Raw genomic sequence first — 12,889 nt, 5'->3', positions numbered from 1 at the left:
TTTTTGGAAGCCTGTTTTACTTTTTGTTACTATTGCGAAATCGATTGAATACATACTTAGACCAAATAAAAGCATGGGTGACGGGTGGCGTGTGCAACAACTTGCATAGCACCCCCTGTCATAAAATAAAATATACACAATATGACTAACACTGAGAGAGAGGTCGAGAGAGGTTGAGAAAGGGGTACGCTTGGCAGGCGGCTTGGGAATCACACACAGTATATTACGCTAATGTTGTAGGTAGGTACGTAGATGATGTTGTTGCCCGTCTTCTGGATTTTCCCTTAATCGCCTTCTACGCCACCCAACGGGATGAGATGGGAGCTATAGTATTCTTGTCCGGACACCCCACGGACAACTATAACACAAGATAAATCCTATAATTAGTTATAAATAAGGATTGATGCACCCCTAGATGTAGATGTCATACACCCCCTGAAAATATCCCGCCAAGGTGCCAACCTTTGAAAACCGTAAAGAGTTGGCAAATTGAGGGAAAGTTTCGTGAAGCCAACTAAAATTGAAAGTGTAACTACTTTTTTTTAAAGAAAGTTTACTTTTTTATTAGTTTTGTAGTTTGAGCTAAGGTGATATTGATTTTAACCGCCAACGACATGGAACTGTGAACCTCGGACCTGATACTGAGGTCTTATTATGTAACACACTTGGAATCACAACCGTTTTCACCATTCTTTTCTGTCACACAGATTAAGACGTGGGTAGATGAGATGGTGAATTCGATCGCGAACGTCAGCGCGTTGGACAATACGGGCTCTGTGCCCTTAGTGCAAGTTTTCGGTTACAATAAGTCTCTATCGCGTTCGCGTAAAATCTCAAGTTGTATGGAAACACGAACATCGCAAACGTTCCGCTAGAGGCGCTGTTCGTGTTTCCATACAAATTGAGATTTTAACGCGAACGCGATCGAGACGTATTTTGTAACCGAAAACTTACACTAAGGGTACTGCTGCCTGCTTAGCACAAAGGTCGCCGATGCAGAGAGCGTTCGAGTTCGTACTTCTTTTTCGCGGCGAAAGAAAGGTCGTCCTTTATTTGTTAATTAAATCATCGTTGAGTAAAAATAAGCATATATAACTCACTAAATGTAAGTAAAAACAATGAAAAATACGATCAAAATATAACAAGGAACACCACAAAAAGTAATCCCTTTAATTCCACATTACATTTGAACTGAACGCACCGCTGCGGCTTGGCGCCAAACGTTGGCGGGAAAAAAATGCAAATGGTGGCGCAGCGTGACGTCACGTCCGCCGGCAGATGGCGCGCGTGTTCTGATGCCGTTTTAATTAGAGCTTTTCGCGGGTGTTTTATTGCGGGCGCGAGGAGCGGGCTTTCTTTGTTTGCGTTATGTTGGTACTACGGGAGATTTATGACCGTTTCATCAGTTGTAAACTAGGTGATTGTTTTATAATACTAGCACACGTCTGCGTTTTTATCAGCTTCAATATAGGCTGAGCTTCTATTTAAGCCCAGAATACACATACCAGTTAACGAGCTACTAGCATGTGTCGGTACTAGTATCGTGGTACTGCTCGTATCTCATGTGCCAGTACAAAGCATTCCAGGATATCGCCGCTCGGTGAGAGACTGGCATGCTGATGATCTGTAAACTGAGGGTCTAGGATTTAAAACTAGGTCAAACGTGACTTTATTTTCATTTTATTTTAATATTTACTGAGTTTACTTTTAAAGCGTGTTTACATAGGTACTTATAGTTAGTATCTTCTCCAAAAAAAATTATACCGAGTAAAACTCGCGTCGCCCTACTAGTAGTTGAAATACGATTCTGATTGCAGCTATAATGGCGCGTCCACACCGGGCCAACGAAGGCCAACGAAGGGGCCATCGAAGGTGCGTCAAACTTCAAGCAAACGTTTGTTGGCACCTGATTCCGGCTTGCCTTCCCAATTTAAAAATTGACGACGACGATATGATTATAATTGATAGTTTTATATACTGTAATGAGCTCTCCATACTTAAGTGACGTAAACGGCGTGAAATATAGACGAGGTATACGAGAGGGATAAATGAGACGTCTGTACGCTACGCTTTTTTGTATTTCGCTCGTTTGCTTGAGTGTTCGTTCGTTGGCCATCGGGCGAACCGTCCACACTGGATTCGATGTAATGGTACGATTCCTTTGATGTTATACCACCACGCTCCGGATCGCCGGCGAACGCATACAGGACCAACGAACCCATTCGTTGGCCTTCGTTGGCCCGGTGTGGACGCGGCTTAACTGAAACAAAATGTCTATGCCCAGAAGGGTTGCCCAAGTTTACGCATATTATTTTATGTCATAGTTCTATTTTGCATAATCGCATAATACTATTTATGCCGAAACTGTTTACGCATAACAGTTTACACAGAATTATCTTACGCATAACCAATGTAAGCCGAATGGGCTTTACGAATGAGCTTTGTGAAGTAGGAATATTGTTTAGGCAGAAAATTACGCAGAAAGTTACAATACAATGCAATACAATTACTCTTTATTGTACACCAGAAATAGTAAGCGATACAGAAAACAGGTACACAGAGAAAAAGAGAGAGTTACTTTTGCATACTTAGGGGCTGTTTCACCATAAATTGATTAGTGTTAACTGGCGGTTAGGTGTGACGCCGTCTCTTTTTGTTTTGTTCGAATAGACGGAGACGGCATCACATTTAACCGTCGGTTAACGCTAATCAATGGATGGTGAAACAGCCCCTTAATGTAACTTTGCCTATGCCTAACTACGATTGTTTTGTCGATTGTATTATAGGTATAAAATTGTTATTCCGAATATTGTTACCACCAATTTTATGTCTGGAAAGCAAATATTCATATGAATTTAGCGACTCTGACACGAAGTCGACGGAGCTCCGCTTCGCGGAGCTCCTATTCCGCTTAGTTAAGGACCTCCCCTCCGCCTTCTTGACAAAGTACTAACCTAACCTAACTGATAGTTGAGCAATGACGTTACCTGGGTTTTCTTTATTGCGGCCCGAGCCCCCCTTGCATGCCCGTGCCTCTTTTACTGGTGGCTGTTCGTTCCATTACAAATACAATTCTTACCTTAACAAGCTACTTTTCTAGTCATCAATAGTAACTAGGTAATTTATTTTCGGACATAGATTTGGACACGATTTCGGCCTATCAAAATTCGGCTAAATTACATATATGCAAAACAAGATTATGCATAATAAAATTCGGCCATGTTAATATTATGCTAAAATAAATTCGGGTAAACCATTTTACGGCGTAGCTATACAGAATTATGCCGAACTTAATTTCGGCAAGTTTAGAATTCAGTGTAAATAAATTGTGCGAAACCTGTTATGCGTAATAAGTTTCGGACATTGAAAAGTATGCCGAATAGATGTCACCCGCCCAGAAGACTTGCAAAAGCTAGTTGATATAATGTCATGCTCGTTGAAAGAAAGAATACTATTGTTGGTAAAAATGTAGTAGCAATCACATGTTGCATATTGTATTGGATACTCAGCGGCAGGTTGCTTTTATAATTCTGAATAAGTATGCCACAGCTTCGATTGAGTCACAGGGCTGTCAAAGAAAACTTTTTTTTTAAGAAGGCTGGAAGGGCAAGGAGTTTGTACCATGATTGCAAATATTTATTGCTACTCTTGCTAAGTTAATGGGAAAATTAAAAAAAAAAAACACAATGTAGCTTCACAGTTATTGTTGAAGGTCAAACTAAATTCACACACACATATATATGTATAATTATCTTAATTCACAATAAGAGTTAGGTCTCTAGTGTCTCAAAGAAATTAACTTAATTTTACCCGATGAATGTTCCTCTAAAGTTAACAGAAGTAAAAACTAAAAGGACAAAAATAAGTCTAATTGTCCAGAAATCTGTTTTTTAAGTAGCTAATTTAAAGTGAATTTAAGGATTTAAAAAAAACAGGTAAAAGGTTAAAGGTCTATTCTATTCGAATGACGTGGTCATCCCTAAGCCGCAAGGTGGCTCCACTTCATAGTAATGGCCGGGCGGGACCATTAACAATTCATTCAATAATCGTTATTTTCCATAGACAACGGCGCTTTGCTGCCATTAATCATTTCCTGTCATTTCAAATATTTATAGTTCTATAACGATCTGTAAGCTTTCACACTTGTTAGTTGGAAATGATAGGTCTAAGAATTATTGTAATTATGTTGGTTTATGGTCTAAAAGTGATCTATAGTCCGTCCGAGGACTGTTGACAAAAAAGCTGCTAATTAATTATTAACTGTAGGTATAATTAAACTAGGAAACGAAACGCGGACTTTCAAACAAAATGGCGATATAGCTGCGTCCGCTCGCTTGCCCGGGCTGAACGTATGACAAGAACTGCATCAGTTCGTGTGGTGATAAGCGACGCCCGTCATACAGTTTGCGATAAAAGCGATAGTTACGAAGAATCCGAGATCCGAATCCGAGACGTTATCTATACCTAACCTCCACAAGGGAGAACCCTGACCCACAGAGAGGTTTAAAAAATACAAATTTCGACGTGTAGCAAACTTTCCGGCCTCTCTTTCATCGTCGGGGTATGTAGAGGTCGGCGCATTGCATATACCTGGATGATCTTCAGGAAATACCGGTCATTTGTTCAGAGTAACTAATCTATAACCACTCTAGCTTACTTTACAACACTTTTCAATCTCCCACACCCCATCTCTGCCTCCTTTCCTTGCCACTTGCCATACCACTCGTCAAATGCCGCTAAAGCGCCTGTAGCATAATCAATTCGTGGTTTGCACCTGTCCTATTTTAGCAAAGAGTGACGTCACAGCATTCAAGTTATTTAAGCCGTCGGCCGGCGCGTGCGCAGCGGCTGACACAACAGCCACTGTTTGCGCAACTGCGTGCGCTATTTGGTGGTTGCTGACGAATATTTTTACTTTACTGGAGCTACGGTAGTCGTTTTTGCAAAGACGAGTTCATAACTACCTCAACTCTTAAGTTAAGAAAGAAGTCTCGTGTTCGCAGGCCAATGCGTTCGTCTGACCAGATTGGCACCGCTCTTGACTCTACTTCACAACGCCCTCCACACCGCCAGAGACAGAAATAGATGGAAAAAGTTCGTCCGAGAGAAAGTGATGCTGAAGGAAGGTGACGACATTCATTGCCAAGCAATGCGACACAGAGAGGAGGAGCTTAAGTCTATTTTAGGCCTAAAATCGTGAATTGCTTTACATTGCGTAGCCGTAAAGCGAAGGAGTTTGAAGTGGTCAATGAGCGCGCAATGTAATTCAATTTGTAGAATTTTCTTGCAGGTTTAAGGTGTGTATGATATCAACTTACTGCTCATTCATTTTAAGTTATAGACAACTTATAGTGTGACATGTTTTGTCTTAGTGGAGAGCCTTGGGGAGGCCATGTCCAGCAGTGGACGTCTTTCGGCTGACATGAAAAACTGTTCGTAGTAGGGACTATTATAAAATGATATATGACCCTAAAGTATGAGCCACCTGCTGTTACCCGTAGGAGGAAAGATATTGTTCCATGACCCTCTACAAATTCCAAGTTTGCTAGGAGACAATTTGGTTATCAATCTGCTGGACTGTATAATTTGTTAATAAGGAACTAAATATTTGATTTTTTCGTAATGGCTACGGAACCCGAATATAATGGGCGTGTCCGACATGCTCTTGGCCGGTTTTTGGCATAATCTCGTATCTCATACCTAGTATAATTTGGCAGTATTATCATACATATGTATGATAATACAAGTGATATCACTTAAACTCATATCGTATAACATTGTTTGGCCTAACACCTTGTATGGTTTGGTTACATACCTAGATAGTTACTTTTCTATATTTAGATACTAGACAATAAAGTCCCGTCCGGCTGTCTGTACGCTTAGATCTTTTAAACTAAGGGACGGATACGATGTTCCTCATATAGGATACATATTAGCGACGCGCCCCGGCTTCGTGGAAATATAGTTTTAGGAAAATTAAGACGAAAAATGGTTAGTGCATATGATTAGACAGAGTTTTTTTTGTAAATTGTCCCCGTGTGAAGTCGGGGCGGGTCGTTAGTAGATATAAATACGAATAGTGCAAGTAAAACTTTTCGGCAAGCACTACTTCGAGCGTCACTCCGCACGTCATTACATTACCGCGGCATGCACCAAATTTTCTCGCCAATCAGCCAGATGCTAGTTTGTTTTCCATCGGCCATCTGGCATCTGCCCACGTGCTGATACTGGCCAGTTTCAACGATTCAACCATAGAATAGCGGAAATAGTAACGTTCAAATTTTCGGGCAGGCAAATTAATGTAATTTTTTTTTTAATAGATAACAATTAATATTTGGTAAGGATACTTACAAATTAACTTCAAAAAGTGACAGTGACAAAGAACGTCGCACTCATAGAGTATAATATTCCAGTGGAAGTTCGTGGGTTTTTTGTTCATCATAATTATGGAACACTAGCTTTTGCCCGCGGCTTCGTCCGCGTGGAATTCGGTTATCGCGCGCTGTTCCCTCGGGAATAAATAGTAGCCTTTGTCACTCTCTTGGCCCACAAACTATCTCTATGTGAAAAATCACGTCGATCCGTCGCTCCGTTTCGACGTGAAAGACGGACAAACGGGTGCCCTTCGCAAGGCCTAATTTTTTTTTCCTAAAATCTTTTGGTTGAAATTGTTTGGTATAATATTGTATGGTATATACTTATTTTTATGCATAAAGATTTTTCTGTATACAATTTTTTTACCTAAAGCACGTCTTTTGGTCTATGATTGTTTAGTCTAAAAATGTTATTACTAAAATGCTAACTCCATAAAATTGTTAGATCTAATTATTATTCAGTCTAATATTCAATGTCTTAAAATTAAAATACTGACAAAATGAATATTTGATAAGTACTTTACTTGGATAGGCAAAACAGTAAATGGTGGACGGGGGGTGAAGCCGCCCACAAGGGGGCTCGGGGGGCAGTGCTTGCACTGTTGTGTTTCGGCGTGGAGAGTAAGACCGCCGGTGAAATTACTGGCACTTGAGGTATCCAATCTTAGGCCTCTAGGTTGGCAACGCATCTGCAATACCCCTGGTGTTGCAGATGCTTATGGGCGGTGATGATCCCTTACCATCACGAGACCCACTTGCTCGTTTGCCATCCAGTCGAATAAAAAAAAAGAATACCCAGGTAACATTATTGCTCAACTAGGTATAGCTAGCTAACTTAGGTTAGGTTAGTATTTTGTCAAGGCCTTAACTAGGCGGAATAGGAGCTCCGCGAAGTGGAGCTCCGTTGACTTCGCCTCAGATTCGTTAAATTCTAGACATTAAATTAGTGGTAACAATATTCGGAATAACAATTTTATACCTATAATACAATCGACAAAACAATGTTATACCATTCAAATGTTACACTAAACAATTTATCGACCAAAAAAAATTAGACAATTCAATCTTTAGACAATGACAGCCGATATGCACCCCGGACGGACAAACATACAAACACACACACTTTCCCATTTATAATATTAGTATGGACTTTACAAAAACTTATGTATGTTTAATCCACACTGCAATATGCTCCCTTTTCTCGTTGGAGGCGCTCTATCTGAAATTTAAGGAGACACAGGAAAATTAAACTTTGAACACTTAGATTAAGTAGATTAGATGTTAACAAGAGTTTTGTTAGTTATAAAGTTCTTCTACACGAGATGAAAAGAAGGGGGAGGGTTGTTTGGGAGTGCCGTAGCTTTAGTAGCTAGATGCGAAACTTTTCATTTCAAAGGCAATTAACTTAAAAATAATAAATGACACCCTCAATGCCCTCAATACTCAATACTGAAGGAGTTAAAATAGGGGTTGCAATTTCGTATAGAATTTCCGCTATGTTCGAAATAAGAAATATTTATATTGGTATTTTATATGAGTGTATACATTAAATTTAAAATCTAACAATAATGTACAATTCTATATTACAACAATAGAGGAGCGAACTTTGTACTCGTATGTGTTCTCGTTTATAATTATGGTTGAGGTAATCTCTGAAATTAGTTAAACGATTATGGGAATTCTTTTACCAACAGAAAGTTTAACCCCGACCAAAAAAGGCAATTTTTATACAGTGAAAACTACTAAAGTATTATTAATTAGAACGTCACGCACGGAAATAAAATCCAAATATGATGCATCTACTCATTTTTTCGCTACTAAAATATTGTACGAGTATCCAGTTTCAGTGGATTTAGACAACCGCATGTATGGGGTTAATGAGGTGAATATTAATTAAAATGCATAAACGCAACCCTTACCACCCTAATTTGAAGAAAAAAATTTCACAGCACCAGCTAAACCTCTGAAATCTATAAATTAACGCTCCAGGCAGCTCAACAAACAGTTTTCACTGGAAAAACGTTTTTCCAGAGCGGCTTGCCGCCCTCTCGGTTCGGTTCAGTCGCCCGCCGGTCGCGCCCCGTGCTGCACGTTTCGCGCGCTTTCAAACGTCACTCTGACAGATCGCGTTCGAAAAAAAAACATTTATTTCCGGTTCGAAATTAAAATTAATATCCAACCAGTTGGTACACAACGATTTTTTTGTTTTATAAACAAGTTCTCCAGTGATTGTGATTGTGAATTGTGACTGCACTAAACCAGGGAAAGCTGTAAGCTGTCAGCTGTCAAAAACGCTGCGGTAAGAGTAATTTATCGGCGTAGTTTTAAATCAACGCTTATTGTGTGTTTCATAGGATTATTTTTCTAAATATCAGACTTGTTAATTAATGTCAGACAAGAAAAAATACGCGATAGAAATAATTTATGGCTAATAAATATTGCACTGAAAAAGTTGGTCCAAAAATGCCGTTGAATAAACAGTTTTTGGTTCTGAGAAATAGGTGAAGATTGTGACTTCGGAACATTAAAGATATTTGTAAAAAAAAAAAACTGTGCATCAACTGTACGTAAAAATCAAATCAATAATTAAGTCACTAATTTATTTTCCGTGTTTGAACATGTCCTTTCTCAAGACTAACCCAATCCAAACCCAACCCCAAACCTGGGATTAAACCCAATCCCATGGTGAAATTTTTTGCCAAAAAAGCTAATGCCAGGGATTAAATAAAACAAAAACAAAACAATTTTTCATAAATTTTTCAACGTCCAACCAGCCAGTATCTACGGTAAAAAAAGTTATTAGTTTCATAAAGGTGGCAACACCTGGCACATGTTGGCAGGCTGGCATCAGCTGTTGCAGCCAATATAACGCCGTTAAACCCTTCAGCGCTCCGCACGCCGGCTGTATGGATTACTCCCGGGTCCCTCGCTATTTTTTTTAATGTTAAACAGTTCCAATTTCGAAGTGCACATGCGGTCCGGGAAGATTTGATTCTGCCTCGGTTTATATATTTTCATTTATCGTTCTGTGGTACGGTTAATTTTATTAAAAAATAGAAATAACTAAGATCATAAGCTAATTTTGAAACTGATTACTTAACAGGTGTAGTCTTTTAACCAGACGAAATAATTGATTGTTGAAATAAATTACTTACCATGTATTTAAAACGTCTAAATTCAAATTTCATACAAAAAATTACATGAATAATCAAGTTTGGCCAGGAAACCTAGTAGTAAACTAAAATAAATTAATTAAAAACTATAATGGCGGTTAGAAATGAACATTGAATGAAAATTGTACGAAGATCGTTGCAAAATAAATAGTAAAAATAAATTACAATAACAAATGAGATGATATTGAATTGACATAAAATTATTTCTATCAAAAAATTAAGCAAAGAGTTACTTAGCGAAAATACAATATTTTAATCAAGATTACAGCGGAATAACAAAAACTACCAAACACGTTAAAAATATTAATCTCGATTAATTCAAGTCTTTTTTTAGCCAACATTAAAAATACGTTACCTCTGTCGCATTATACCATTTATACCCCATCTGTGAACATTCCAAATTTAAATAATGTTTACTGAAACCACAGTTTATTCTATGCGGGGCCGCATGAGTCCGCATGCGGGTCACGCGGGGCATGCGGGCCATTGTACGCATACCTGCACAGCTACTACGAAACTCGAAACTTGAAGTTCGTGTCGTATCGTCCCTCTCGCTCTCATATTAAATAGTATAAGTGTCAGAGGGACCACACGACACGAACTTCGAGTTTCGAGTTTACGTTTCGGCATGGCCATCTAGATGCACGTCGTGACCAAGGAGCTTATATACAACACTGGAGGTTGAACGCCGAACATTCGTTTGAAACAAGAAATTTGGTCTTTATTTACGTCACGAACATATTCCATCTCTTTCTTTAGTTAGGTTAAGAAAGAGATGGAAGTCATTCGTGAAATGTGAAAGAAAGAGATGGAATATATAAATAAGTAATAAAGGTCGTGCTTCTTCGTTCGGCGTTCAAACTCCAGTTTTTTAATAAGCTCCTTGGTCGTGACCAACTCGATTTTTTTATAGTCGGCCGTGGCAAGTGGCCAGTCGAAAAGGTACCGTTGGAGGTTGGATATAAGTAAATTCAATTTATTATTATTCTCATTTTTTTGTAGTATTTTACTTTCCTCACAGTCGAAATGAAAAGTAGAATGTCTAACTCGGGTGAAATGGGTCACTTTCCACCCTTGGTTATCAATCTACTAATAACATACACAATATAGCTTTTGCCCTTGGGGGAGGCCTATGTGCAGCAGTGGACGTCTTTCAGTGGATGATGAAGCTTGTGCCCACGGCTTCGCTCGCGTTAAATTTAGGATAGCATAGATTTACTTTGGACGATTTTTTCGTGTTTAGATTGATTTTTCAGAGGATTATATTATAATATGAATACAGATACAGACAGACGTTCTTTTAAACATAGATAGTAGGTACAAATTTTTGAAGTTAATTCAAAAATTACCAAATCATAATTCTTATAACCTTTGCACTCCCATTTCACCCCTTCAAGGGTGGAATTTTAGAAAACGTTAAAATACTTGTTTCTTTATCTCGCTAGCCTATTTTTTTAATTATCAGTAGTATTTGACTGAGGTGTATTTTTCTAGCCAAAACACCTAAAGCTATTGCAGAAACTAGGCAGAAACAGACAAAAATGCTGTTGCTAAATTTTTCTTTTAATTTAGATAACTTTAATAAACATACAAAGATGGCAAGTTAAATTGAACCTTGTAAAAAACAGTGGTTCCGTCAGGGCTGTTCAACCCTAAAGCCTCAGGGGCCGGGCGTTGCCAAATTGCGGGATTGGAGCTGTCACTTCCATATTTCCTTGAAGTTGTGTCTTTAAAAACATGTTAGAAGCAAAGAGGTACGGCTGGACCGCTAGAACGGCAGAAAAACGGCGCGCGAGCAGTTTCTCTGTTCATTGCGTGCACTGCTGAGTAATCAGTGTATGGCGAGCGTTCCGGAGATGCAATGGATAGAGAATACGTTCCCTACGCCGTTGGTTGGGCTAAGTTGGTATCGGACCAAAGTACGGAGTTGCGCGGTGTTTGCGAATCTAGCATTAACCACCGTTTTTCTACTTTTTTGTGGTACTTCAAACGGAAAAGCGAAAACATTATAGGATTAAGTGATATATTGAATCAGGCGTTACTTTGCGGATGTCCGTGTCAATGAACTACAAACAATTACTTTGCTCACCCGCAACCTTACGATTGTTACGTCTATGCCACAAATTTGTTCGCAGATCCTCCGCTTTCACGCTGTACGAGTAAGAACACACATCTAACATGTGGTAGCATGGTGAACGGTTCTGATGATGAACTCTAGTTGAGTTCGAAACGTGTCAGCGTAGTGTGCTGGTGGTGACAGTTGGGTTTGTGTGAAAGGGGCCCAATTAAAATCGTGACTAGCTCAAAAAATCCAATGCAGTATCCCAGTAGGCAAGGGGGAAGTTTGTTTGTTACTAAACAGAGTTTTAGACTACTAGACTTGTTTTTCCTTTTTAATTTTTATGTACAGTCGAGGTCCAAGATATCTTTTTACACTTTATTACCTTGTAGCTGTCACTTCATGTTCGAACTTTTGTTGAAAATAAAATTGTCAGATAGCATACAGTACAGTGGCAAGGTACTAAAGTGTAAAGTACCTTTGACCGCGACTCTACATAGGTATGTACATGTCGGGGGCCGATCGTAAAATGCGTCAGATTACGAAATTCCTAGGCATATCGTGAAATGGCGCCATTTCATGAATTGGCTAAGGGACTTCCGCCATATCGTTCAAAACTCACCGTTTAACGATTTGCCTAGTGACGTTTAGGCAGATCGTGAAATTCCTAGTCTAGCCATATTATGAAACGCCGCCATATCGGTTTTGGCACTTCGCCGACCGCTGCCGCGGCACGGTTGCTTCGCTCGCTCGGCTCGTGCGTTGTGGTCTAATTCATACTAACCACTCCTCGCTTCGCTCGTCCTACCTAATTTTTTTTTGGCATATGACGATGTGCCCGGTATAGAGCTAGGAATATCGGCGAATGCGTTTCTCTAATCGATCTGCCGTATTGTTTCTCAGGCACATCGTGATAATGCCTGCCCAACTTTTAGACATATTATGAAGTGGCGCCATTTCACGATATGCCTAGATATTTCGTGATCTGGCGGATTTTACGATCGGCCGCCGACATACACACGCTCGAAAACGAACTGAACCCAAAACAGTCATAAAGCAAATGTATAAAACTAAAGTACTTACAGACATTTACGCCAGATAAAGATCATTTCATAGCGTTTCTCTTCTTCTCCTCTTATTCGTTTCTAGTTTTAGAAGAAAACTAGACAAGTCCTATCCAGGGCGCCTAAACCTTCGGCATAACAATAAGCGAAGGCGCCATCTGCCGGCCGCAGGTGTAACTCCACGCGTATAAATTGTAACGGCCGAATTCCAATAAGCAG

At 39.5% G+C, this 12,889-nt stretch overlaps 1 protein-coding gene across 2 annotated transcripts in view; it reads left to right on the top strand.

Annotated features, from left to right (window-relative positions):
* Nucleotides 1-8,449: 8,449 nt before the first annotated feature.
* The window catches only part of nvy (CBFA2/RUNX1 partner transcriptional co-repressor nervy), a 93,904-nt gene continuing 89,464 nt past the window's right edge, over nt 8,450-12,889 (top strand). For both annotated transcript variants that reach the window (XM_074106224.1, XM_074106223.1), the window contains exon 1: nt 8,450-8,673. The gene's annotated coding sequence lies outside the window, so the exon portion shown is untranslated. The remainder of the gene's footprint in view (nt 8,674-12,889) is intronic.

The sequence above is a fragment of the Choristoneura fumiferana genome, chromosome 24, assembly GCF_025370935.1.
Source record: "Choristoneura fumiferana chromosome 24, NRCan_CFum_1, whole genome shotgun sequence".
NCBI classification, from domain to species: domain Eukaryota; kingdom Metazoa; phylum Arthropoda; class Insecta; order Lepidoptera; family Tortricidae; genus Choristoneura; species Choristoneura fumiferana.
This window is presented reverse-complemented; position numbering and strand designations above follow the sequence as displayed.